Consider the following 13,103-nt stretch of genomic DNA (forward strand, 5'->3'; position numbering starts at 1 on the left):
AGTATCTAGATCACATTTGAATTCTGACTCCAGAACCAACACTCTATTCACTGTGACACCTACCTGCCCCATGGGGGCCATCTCCAGTTGTCCTGATCAATATCTTGCCACTGGACCCAGATGGTTCTGGAGGAGAAAGTGAGGCTGTTGACGTTGTATAGCCCTCCCTCATTTAAATCCAGTTCTCTTGTAAATCATGGCATCACCCTCCTGATGACATGCTCCACTTTGTAAATGAAGGACGAACAACAATAATTATAGTTGCCTCACATACACATATATACACTCATGTATATTTATATAAATGTAGAAGATTTGAAACATTTCAATTGTGACTATGGTGGGATTTAACGAGGGTCATTAGAGGTGATAGAAAATATAAGGAAAATACAAAATGCTCTGATATCCTAATAAAAAGTGTCTTTCTTAGGCAAAACTAGCAGAGTTCAGAAGTGATGGCTCCACCGGATCGCAGATGGGCAGGAGGAAGGCAAGAAGGACAACGGAGGGAGGGGAACAGCCCTAGGCCTGCTCTCAGGAGATTTGGTCTCTAGGCTTGTTTTTGCCATTAATTCTTATTGTTTTGGACTATTTAGGTCCTTTGTTTTGGTCTTAATTTCTTCCTTTGTGAAATTACTTCTATATTTCCTTCTAGCTCTGAAATTCTGTTCTGGTTTATGCCTTGCTTTGCATATTGTTTGTCTTGATACATCGTAATTACTCAGGTCAGAATTTCAGTTTTCCTAAGTATGACTGGTTGGAAGGTCTATTGAAATATGACATCATACAAGGATGACTATGGGAGAGAAGAAGGACTACAGATTGGTGGCAGTCAAAACAGGAAAACTGTGTTATCATAGAAAAATGCAAAATAAAGATTTAAAGTAAGCTCAAAATGAATGTTTAAGAAAACCTCAAGCAAAGTCATGAGTTAAGGCAAGGCGACAAGCATTTATTAAGCACTTAAAATATGCTAGGCCCTGTGCAAAATGTTAAGGATACAAATATAAACAAAAAGAAAGATAGTCCTTGCCTTCAAGGAGTTTACAATATACTGGAGGAAGACAACACAGAAAAGCAAAAGGGCAGTAGAAAGGTGCATGTATTAAATATATGAGGAGTTTATAGTAAAAATGAGCACACATTTCTTTCTCAAGTAGCTCAGTTCCAAGGAAGCAGAGGGAAAAAAAGATAGTTACTAGTACTTTCAGATAATGTTATTTTCAGAGGTGTAGGCTCTCCCTGCATAGAGTTGTTCAGTATTATGATAGGATCTCATAATTGTTAGGCACTTTAAGTCTCACAAAAGGCTTTTCTCATCACAACTCTGTATATGCAAGTATTTCTTCTAGGGCCCATGATTGGTTTATGTGAGTCCTCCCTCCTCTGCCAAAGCCACAGCTTGTCTAAACCTAAGTAGGTCATCTTAATGAGTTACTATAACCAGTTCTCTGATGATGAGCCTCCCTAAAGTGACCTAGGCTGGTTCTTGAAGGACAGACACATACCCTGTCATCAGTATGTCTTTGATAGGACTTAACAGAGCACTTGCCCTAACATAGGTGTTAAGAAACCAGCTACACTTGCATGCTATAATGAATTGTTCTTTGGTGAGAAAGTAAAAGTATTATTTTCTCATTTTACAGATGAGAAAATTGAAACTTAAGAGAGGTAAAGTTCAAAGGCACATCACTGATAGGAGTTTAAGGTGGGGCTTAAACTCTGCTCTTTTGACTCCAAATCTATTACTCTTTTCACTAATGTTAACAAACAAATGATTCTTTACTTTTCAGTAACCTCTGCAACAGATGGTGGAATGTTTGGCAATCACTCAATCATTCTGGAATTGAAACTGCTTGGATTTTCTGGCTCGCAAGATTTCCGCCACATGCTCTTTTCTATATTCTTTCTTTCTTTACATGGTGACATTTATTGGAAATTCACTCATCATTGTTATGGTGTGTATGGACTATCGTCTCCACTCCCCCATGTATTTCTTCCTTGGTAACATCTCTGCTATGGAGATTTTAACCACAACTCTTGTTATTCCTACTATGCTGGGAGGTTTGCTGACCACCCAAATTCAGACAATGTCTTTTGGTGCATGTATGGCTCAACTCTTCCTCTTGCTTTCTGTGGGGACTTCAGAGTTTGTGTTGTTGGCAGCAATGGCTGTAGACCGATACGTAGCTATCTGTAATCCCCTGAGGTACAGCCTCATCATGAATCACCAAGTCTGCCTCTGGGTGGTCATCGTGTCCTGGGTATTTGGGTTTCTATTCCAAATCTGGCCAATTGTTGCAACATACCATTTTTACTTCTGTGGGTCAAATGTACTGAATCATTTTTACTGTGAGAGAGGCCAGTTGCTCAGACTCACTTGTGGTGACAACAGATTTCAGCAGTTCATCTTCTTCCTGATGGCAGCTTTCATTCTTTTTGGTTCTTTGCTCCCAACCATCATTTCCTATATCTACATCATTTGTACCATTCTGAGGATTCCTTCTGCTTCTGGTCAAAGAAGGCCTTTTCTACTTGTGCCTCCCACTTCACCATGGTAGTGATAGGCTATGGCACCTGCCTGTTTCTCTATGTGAAGCCCAAGCAGTCTGATGCAACTGAGTATAACAAGGTGATTTCCCTGATGACATCAGTGGTGACTCCATTGCTGAACCCCTTCATCTTTACTCTGAGGAATGACCAGTTCATAGAAGTCTTGAGAGATGCAGTAAAACGGCTGAGTCATCTCTTGAAGAAGTAGATGCTTCCAGGACAGGTTCTGGTGGGACAATTCATATCAGGACATAAATATTAACAATTAAAAAAAAACATTAGAATCTTCCAATAAGTAACCCTCCCCACAGAGCCAAATGTAAAATCTTCATATTAAAATATCAGTAATTGCCTATTGCTAATATTTGATTGAAGTAGCACATTATGCTTCTGTCTCATTTATTGCTGTTTTTCTCTGTATATGTCAGCTTACAATATCCTTTATCTTTCATCTTCTTCCTTAAGAATTAGCATAGTGCAGAGGGAAAAAAATTCACTGGATTAGTTTGTTGTTTATGCTTTCTTTCAGTATAATGTAATTTCCTGGTTTATGTCTATTTTTGAATGTTTGTTTTTGCATTGATTGTATGATTGTATCTCCTATTTTTTTCAATTCACTTGATGAATCCTCTCAGTTTTATTTTTTGCATGTCTTTGTTTTTTAAATTGGTATCTTGTAAGCAAAAGATGATAAGGTTTTGTTTTATTGTCCAATCTATCACTCTTTTTGATTTTCTTGGTTTGGTTAACCCATTTACATTCAAAGTCATGAGAATTAGATTTATTTTTCCTCCATTTATCTTTCATTAGCTTTTTTTTCAGGTTGTGATTTTTCTCCTTTTCTGCTGTAAACAGTACTATGTTCTTTCAGTTACTTAAGTTTAATCTTTTTTAAGGTGGGCCTGTTCTTTTTGTCTCCCTTCTCTTATGTTTGTTACTCCTTCCCCTTTGGGTTTTTGCTTATTGGTTCCTTTCTTTGTCCTGCTTTATATGATTATATAATTCTTCCCTCCTTTTACTCTCAGTCAAGTAGATTTCCTCTTCTCTCCTTCAACTAGTTTTGTTCACTAGTGTTTTGAATTTCATTTTTTTCACCTCTGTTCAGAGACAATTTCTCAGACTCTTGTCATCACACCCTCCCTGATTACTCTAGATCCTTATTCTCAGGTTCATGACCCTTGTAATTTTCTATTCTTTCTCTGCTCTCTGTATTCCTCATGCAATCTAATCTTCCAAGGTATCCATTCTGGACTCCCCCCTCTTGGCAGTATCTGACACTACCTTGTACTGTTTGCTCTGTGGATTCCCCTTTTCCATTATGCCTCACTCTCAGAACAATGCCAATACTTACAGGTTTTAGATAGGTCAGTGCCCTGTGGTAGGGCCTGCTTTCTCTACCCCATTCCTGGTTACACAGCCCACCACTGTTCTATACAGCTCCCCCCTGCCTCAAAGTCTCCTCCATAGGTCCATATCTGACCTCTTCACTGTTACCTCCACCAGACTTCTGCCTTTACCCTTGTCTCCTTGTGTATATTTAGAAAGAAGACTGTTACTGGTCTGTTTGCTGTTACTTTGTTGTGGTTGCTATATCTTTGGCTGATGCCTTTGTTCATCAGCTGCTGAATTTCTCTTGTCCGAGATTTTCAAGAAACAAATGATTGCTTCAGTTCTGGTTTTCTTTCTAAGAATGCTTCAAACACCACTTTATTATTGAATGTTCATCATTTTTAAATTTATGGTTGAGCTTGGAATTGCAGGGTAGGTCATTCTGGGTTACTTCATGAGCTCTATTAATCTTTGGAACACATTATTGCATTCCCTCCTGTGTTTTCTGTTGGGTTAAGAATTACCTTGTGTTATTTGAATTTCTTTTCCTTTGTTTTTGAAGGTCTTTCTCCTGATTGCTTGAGGAATTTATTTCTGAATTGAATTGTTAAATTTAATCACTACTTGTCTTGGAGTTTGCAGTCTTGTTTATTTTTCCCCTGGAGACAATTTATTAATTATTTCAATTTGTGTTTCATTTTCTGTGTTCAGAAGTTCTGAGTAGTTCTCATTTTTTTGCATTATGATGTTCAGGTTTTTCATCATGTCATGTCCTGATGGGAGATCTGTGATCCCTAGGTTGTCTCTATGTATCCTGTCTTTGAGATCAGTATGTTTTGCTTTGACTTAGACAGAAAGCATATTTTCTTTTAGTGTTATAATGATGGAATACTACTCTGCTATAAGCAATGATGAATGTGGTAAATATAGAGAGGCATGGAGATACATGAACTGATGCGGAATGAAGTTAACAGAACTAAGAAAACAATATACATAATGACTACAATAAAAGAACTGAAATAAAAATCACATAAACAAAAAATTATAAAGAACATGCATGGCTCAAAAGAAGAGATATGAGAAGATAATTCCACTCCACCCCTTTGCAGAGGTTGGAGGTCCATACGTGCTGCCATAGTGAATGTATTTTCAAACTTTTTTCAAGGTAATGATCAATTCTCTGGATTTTTCCCTCTTCTTTTTCTTTTCTTTTTTGTCTTTTAAAATACTATTTATTATATGGGATAGCTCTCTGGGAAGGGGGAGAAAAGGATGCTGGGGGAAACAATGGCGATGTAAAAAGACCCCCCCCCCCAATAACAACATATTTTTAAAAATGCAAGCAAAAAGATAGTCCCTGCCCTCAAGCAGTTTACTTTTCAATAAGGGAAGATAAAACATTAAAAAAGCTGTAAAGGAGGTAAGGAGGAAGGTCCTTACTCTAGATAGTCAGAAATAGAGCCCAGAGAGGAATGAAGAACAAAAACAACAATAGCTGATATTTATATGGCACTTTAAGATTTGCAGCATATTTTATATAGTTTATCTTACTCCTCACTACAACCCTGAGAGGTAGGTGCTACTTAATAATGGCTCCCTATTTTAGAGATGAAGAAAATGAGGCTGAGAAATGTGAAGTGACTTGCCCCAAGTTATATAGATAAATAACTAAGAGAGAATTTGACCTTAGATCTTCTTGACTTCATGTCCAGTGCTCTATCTATCTATTCCAGGTTGTCCAGGATGGGGAGGTGATAGTCTTCCTCTACTCTTCTTTGTTCAAATCACATCTGGAGTGTTATGTTCAGTGATGGGTGCCAAATCCTAGGAAGAGCAATGATAAATGGGAAAGTGTTCACAGGAGAACTACCAGGGTAGTGAAGGATCTCCATGTCATGCTATGCGAGGATCAGTTGAAGGAATTGAAAATAGCTGACCTAGAAAAACAAAGACTTATGGGAGTATGGTAGGGGAGGTGCACAAACACCTAACAGTACAATAAAATATTTTTTAAAAAACTCCATCACACATGGAAAGGAATAGACTTATTCTATGGGTCCTCAGAGGGTAGAAATAAGAGTGAGGAGTGAAAGAGGCCAATGACAAATTTGGGGTTGATGTAAGGAAGAACTTCCTAACAAAATGATTGTGTTGGTAAGCAAAATGGCCTTTGTTTTCTTTGAGTGACTTGGTGTATTTCATTGAGCCTTGCTGGGTGCTGGGTCCCAGGCCCAGAGCCCTATTAGGTGTGGAACTTATGTGGGTACAGATTGGTGACTGGGGTGGGCCCAGGATGGGGCTGGCTAGGGGGAGGTGTTGACTCCAGAGCCAGGCCTTATTGGGTGTTGACCTAATCTATGTGAATGTGAGCCTCCCAGGGTCCTGGGGGGAGGGGCCAACTCAAGAACCAATCTCCAGAGCCTGGGCTCTGGTCATTCAGACAATACTTGATGATGTCAAAAGCTCTATAAGAGGAGAGAAGACAGCTTGAAGATCCCTTTTCTGTTGGACCTCTTTGCGGCAGCAGTGGTGATGCATGACTCTGGGCCAGCCCTTGTTCTGAGCTCCCGGGCTGAACCTAGATGTTGGTAACTATGAATTGTATTGGGTCTGTCTGTTGATATTTGTAATTTGTTTTTATTTTGGTCTGAAGTTCAGGGTGCTGGTTTTTTCCCCTGAAGTAAGTGAATGAATCTGTATTTGGTCTGTCTGTTGATGCTTGTTTGTATTTGTTCTGAAGTTCAGGGTGCTGGCTTTTCCCCCTGAACTAACTGAATGCTGTCTGTATGCTGGATTAAAGTAAGCTTGTCAACCCCTTCACCTTACTTTCCTTGGTTAAGCAGATCAAAAGAACCTGTGCTTTCCCGGCGTGCCAGCAGTTTTCTGGGTACTGGCTGTGGGTGGATCTTACACCCCCACAGAAGCTGCTAGCCGGATTGTTAAAACAAATGATTCAAAAGTACAATTGGATATCTTGGGAGGTGATAGGTTTCCACCCCCTAAAGGCCTTCAGGCCTTCAAGTAAAAGCTAGAAGATCAGGTGTGTTCCATTTCTATGATGTGACCCTGGGCAAGTCACTTAACCTTTTCTGGCTTCAGTTTCCCCATATTTAAAATGATAAGTTAAATAAAGTCACCTCTAAGGTTCCTTCAAGCTGTAAACCTGTGGCCCTTTGATCCTGTGTTATAAAGGTGATTCTTGTTCAAGCATCATCTGAACTAGACAGTCTCTGTGTTCCTTGCTAACTATGAGATTTTGTGATTTGCGATGTATTATAATATATCCTCAGTATCTTGGATGATTTTCTATGACTAGACTATCTGCAAATTATTGGATGTTTTATAATATGTGCCTACATATGTAATTGTCTGATGGTATTTGCAGAGACCAAAGTTTTTTTTTTTTCCTCCTGGAAGAAGGATGTAATGGGGTCACTTCAGGCTGACTTGTCTAATACTATGGCCCATGATATGTCAGGGGATCCACTGGTCACTGGGAGATGTCTCAGGTTATCAGAGTCCTTTTGAGATGTACCTGGACACAACTGTTGCATTGGAGATATGCACTTTATTGAAGAAGGAGAGAGCCACAGAGACATGGATAAGATGATTGATGATGTCATTGACTAGAGAGAATCCAGCTCCACTGAGTTTTTTATGGCTGTGAAGAGTGTACTGCCAGCAGACAGCAAACTTTACCTGAGGCTATGGGAATCAGTTCACAAAACCAAAGATGTTGGGATTGCTGCTTACACAACAGTCTCAGATTCAGACTCAGACTTTGGAATCTTTATTTGGTAAAAAAGAAGATCAAAACATACAGCCAGAAGAAGTCAACAAAGTCAAGGAGCCTACATCAAAAGCCTCCAAGAAAAATATGAATTGGTCTCAGGCCATAGAAGAGCTCAGAAATGATTTGGAAAAGCAAGTAAGAGAAGTAGAGGAAAAATTGGGGAGAGAAATGAGAGTGATGCAAGAAAATCATGAAAAACAAGTCAATGACTTGCTAAAGGAGACCCAAAAAATACTGAAGAAAATAACACCTTAAAAAATAGACTAACTCAAATGACAAAAGAGCTCCAAAAAGCCAATGAGGAGAAGAATGCCTTGAAAGGAAGAATTAACCCAATGGAAAAGGAGCAAAGACCACTGAAGAAAATAGCACCTTAAAAATTAGATTGGAGCAAGTGGAAGCTAGTGACTTTATGAGAAATCAAGATATTATAAAACAGAACCAAAGAATGAAAAAATGGAAGACAATGTGAAATATCTCATTGGAAAAACCACTGACCTGGAAAAAAGATCCAGGAGAGATAATTTAAAAATTATTGGACTACCTGAAAGCCATGATCAAAAAAAGAGCCTAGATATCATCTTTCAAGAAATTATCAAGGAAAATTTCCCTGATACTCTAGAGCTGGAGGGTAAAATAGAAATTGAAAGAATCCACTGATTGCCTCCTCAAAAAGATCCCAAAAAGAAAACTCCTAGGAATATTGTCACCAAATTCCAGAGCTCCCTGATCAAGGAGAAAATACTACAAGCAGCCAGAAAGAAACAATTTGAGTATTATGGAAACACAATCAGGAGAACACAAGATCTAGCAGCTTCTACATTAGGGGATTGAAGCACTTGGAATATGATATTCTAGAGGTCAAAGGAGTTAGGATTAAAACCAAGAATCACCTACCCAGCAAAACTGAGTATAATGCTCCAAGGCAAAATATGGATTTTCAATAAAATGGAGAACTTTCAAGCTTTCTCAGTGAAAAGACAAGAACTGAATAGAAAATTTGACTTTCAAACACAAGAATCAAGAGAAGCATGAAAAGGTAAACAAGAAAGGGAAATCATAAGGGACTTACTAAAGTGGAACTGTTTTGCTTACATTCCTACATGGAAAGATGATGTGTGTAATTCCTGAGACCTTTCTCAGTATTAGGGTAGTTGAAGGGAATATACATATATATAGACAGAGGGCACAGGGTGAGTTGAATATGAAGGGATGATATCTAAAAAAAAATCAAATTAAGGGATGAGAGAGGAATATATTGAGAGAGGGAGAAAGGGAGATATAGAATGAGGTAAATTATCTCACATAAAAGTGGCAAGAAAAAGCAGTTCATTGGAAGTGAAGAGGGGGTAGATGAGGGGGAATGAGTGAATCTTGCTCTCATCGCATTTGACTTGAGGAGGGAATAACATACACACTCAGTTGGGTATCTTACCCCACAGGAAAGTAGAGGGAAGAGGATAAAAAAGGGGGGACGATAGAAGGGAGGGCAGAGAGGGGGAAGAAGTAATCAAAAGCAAACACCTTTGAAAAGGGACAGGGTCAAGGGAGAAAATTGAATAAAGCAGGACAAGATAGGAGGGAGGGAAATATAGTTAGTCTTTGATAAAATGATTATTTATGGGAGTGTTTTGCATAATGATACATGTTTGGCCTATGTTGAATTGCTTGCCTTCTTAGGGAGAGTGGGTGGGGAGGGAAGAGGGGAGAGAATTTTAAAAGCAGATGCTCAAAAAAAAGTTGTTTTTGCATGCAACTGGGAAATAAGATATACAAGCAATGGGGCATAGAAATCTATCTTTCCCTACAAGAAAGTAAGGGCAAAAGGGATGGGGGGAGTGGGAGGGGGTGGCAGAAGGGAGGGCTGACTGGGGAACAGGGCAATCAGAATATATGCCATCTTGAAGTGGGGGGTAGGCTAGAAATGGGGAGAAAATTTGTAACTCAAAATCTTGTGGAAATCGATGCTGAAAACTAAAAATATTAAATAATAAGGTGTGGAATTCAAAGTGTTAAAAAATAGAAAGTGTGAGGGAAGGGAACCCAGAAGATGAATTCCACATGGAAGGAGCTGCCGTTTAAAGCCAGAATTGAGGCAAATACCTCCACCCATGAGGCCTCAGAAGATCTTAATGACAACACTGAAACTTCAATTTCACCATTGACTGTGTGAGTTTCAATGGAAGATATTTCCTAACTGGTGCCTTTCAGAGGTCCAACTCATTTTTTACCTGGAGGTATCTTGCTATTCTCTTTTGATTAAATACTTTGCTATGGTATTTGTTGATCATTAAGAATGTTTATTCCTAAAAGGCAGGGACTGTTTTTTGCCCTTTTTATTTCTAGTGCTTAGTACATCATCTGGTACCTTGTAAACATATATGGTTATTGACTGATTGACTAACAAGTTTCTACATGATCTTGAAATAGAGACTGTATACCACATTGGGGTATTAAGTAATATTTACAAAATTAATATCTGATCCTCCTCACATTGAAACTAAGGTAATAAATGGTTCAGAATTTCAAAAGTAACATGATTTGGGGGTAACACAAGACCTTTAAACCTAAATAGATTTTAGCAGCTTATAAAAGATCATTCTATGGACATTTTTTTGAGAAGACTCATTACAATCCGAATGAATTTAAGGTTAGAGTCAGCTTTTGGATGTTTTCCACCATTGGTGTGCAGAAGCAAATGGTTGAGCCTTGAAGAATTCCTACTGTTAGGATATAGAAAGTGAAAAGAATAGGGAAGAAGATGTTGAACAAAGAGAGAAAAGGACAAAGATCATGTACTGTCTTGTGAAATCATCTTCTACTGCATTTGCTAGAATGTATGATGTCTTCAGTCTAGACTCATATGGATCTCTGTATGAGGCTTGTGGGGAATAGCTATCCAGAGTGTCCAGTTATTCCAATTACAATATTTACTATGTCAAACAAATATTACTTATTTAAGAGTCTTGATATGTACCTACCCTTTGCACTGGTCAAGTTAACAAGCTTTTATTTTTTTTCAACAAGTATTTATTAAGCATCCATTATACATGAGGCACTGTGCTAAGCACTGGGTATACAAAAGAAGGCCCACAATAGTCCCTTCTCCCAAGAATCCAACAGTCTACTATGGAAGACAATATGTAAATAGCTATGTGCAAGCAAAATAGAAACAGAATAAATTGGTGTTAGAGAAATTCTGGAAGGAGAAACCAGCCCTTGTATTTGTGAAGTAAATACATGAACAGTCTGTAGAGTTAGTATGGAGTTAAGGAAGATATTCAGTACTGGATGCATGATGGCAGTGCACTTGATTGGAACCCCAGGGGTGGAAAGGTTGATACTAGACTCTGAAGTAGGATAAAGGTTTAATTTGAAGGTTGAGCTTGGTAGTATAATAGAAAGACTTGTGGACTTAGAGTCAAGAAGATCTGAGTATAAATCCTTCCTCATATACTCAATAGTTGTCTGTCTCCAAGTCATTTAATCTCTCTTTGCCTCATTTTTCTCATATGTAAAATAAAGGAGTTGGACTTGATAGTCTCCAAGGTCACTAATACCACTAACTCTATGATCCTATTATCTATGATACCATAGTCCAGGGATAGGGAACCTGTGGCCTTGAGGCCACATGTGGCCTTTTAGATCTTTGGTGTGACCTTTTGACTGATTCCAAGTTTTACAGAATGAATCCTTTTTTTTAAAAGTGGATTTGTTCTGTGAAGTTTGGATTCAGTCAAAAGGCTGCACATGAGGACCTAGAAGGCCACATGTGGCCTCAAGGATATAGGATCCCCACCCCTGCATGGTCCAGTGAATTTTGATAGAGTGAATACTAGGACAAATTTGGAAGCTATTACGTCCCTTCTGAAAGAATGTCTATGGGATTATGAATCTTAGTGCCATTTTGCATGAATCTGTATTTCATTAGTCTTTGCTAGTAGATGAAAGGTTGGGGGAGGGGCAGGAGGGAAACAGTTTTATGTGGCAAGGAGATCCAGTGTCTGGAGCATGGGTGTAATATTTTGCTTATATATGTTAAACAACTGAAGTTAATTTTTAAGGAGGGTCAATTATTAATGAATAATCCAGAAATTATTCTTCTGAGCTCCCCTAAAGAAAACATGTCTCCAGATTCCAGAGAATAAGTGATAAAAAAAGAGCCATAAATATTTCTTCACAGGAAAAATAGGAAGCATTGCATTGAACAGCAGTCAGATGAACATAAGGAAAAGAGGATATTTCCCAAGAGGTCCTGGATGTGAAAGGCCCATAAGCTCCCTTTATTATTAAAAAAAATTCCCTTTCAAGATATATCTTATTTCTATTACTACTTCTTACTAAAAAAGATCTGTAGTTGTATTGGTGTGGGATTGCCTAGTCAATACGATTGCAATCCCTCTACCCCTTGGTATATGGTTTCATGAACCATGAACCATGAATTGCCAAATAGTTCAATTGCTGGCCAACCTTTTGATGGTGAACTTCTCTGAACTTGGTGAGGTTAAGCACAACAGCCCTGTCACCAGGTCCATCCTTTCTAGCTTCATAGAAGCTACCAGCATTTGTCTTTTTTTCTGGCATATCTTTAGAGAGCTCAGGGTCACTTCCCCCAGCAGAATAGGACTTTTGTGAAGGATCTTAGTCATATTTTAAATAAAATATTATTTCATTATGCAAAAATTAATAATGAGCAGTACTGGATCTATGAGTTCATTGCTACAGGGAATTCCCAGGCATGGAAACTTCCTTTACCAATGCGGGTCAGTGGCATCTTTTTTGCAACTGTAATCCTAGGGAGTTCCCTAGATCATCGATAGCTGTGACTTGCCCATGATTATACAGCCTTTACATGTTAAACATACATACATTCAAGTCTTCCTGCCTACCAGGCTGGTTCTCTACTACCCCACGTAGATTCTCTAAGATGTTGAATATGATATGATATCAACGTCATCATATTTGAAGCAACGCTAACTTTTGCATATAATTTGCTATTCCAGATAGTCAAATGATTGACTGGCCAACTTCGTAAATGCAACCTTGAAATAGATGACCAGAGTGTCTGCTACTGTTTGTTATCAGTAATTGGTGACCCACTTATGTATTATTTTTCAAGTATATCTTGCATGATAAGTACACAGCTGATGATATTTTATGTTCTACATGTCAGCACCAAGACTGGGAATGGCAGCAGAACTGGTAGTAGCAAGCTTGGTCAGCATTACACTTAGGATAATTAGCTGAGCAAGCCACAGCTGGGCTGTCTTGTGTTGCCATTGTGATTGAGGGTGTGTCACCGTGGGTAGCATGAGGTTTAAGCATTAGGAAAAATGCTGTCTGTTACCAGTAGTAATTAAACTAGCCACAACTGTGAAGCCTTTGGCAAATTTGATTGTTTGTTGAGGGAGATTCAGACCCAGTAAAG

The 13,103-nt window shown here is 38.5% G+C and overlaps 1 pseudogene; it reads left to right on the plus strand.

The window, feature by feature from the left end:
• Positions 1-1,816: 1,816 nt before the first annotated feature.
• Positions 1,817-2,761, plus strand: LOC118850994 (annotated as a pseudogene).
• Positions 2,762-13,103: the final 10,342 nt, after the last annotated feature.

This window comes from Trichosurus vulpecula, chromosome 5 (assembly GCF_011100635.1).
Source record: "Trichosurus vulpecula isolate mTriVul1 chromosome 5, mTriVul1.pri, whole genome shotgun sequence".
Taxonomy (NCBI): domain Eukaryota; kingdom Metazoa; phylum Chordata; class Mammalia; order Diprotodontia; family Phalangeridae; genus Trichosurus; species Trichosurus vulpecula.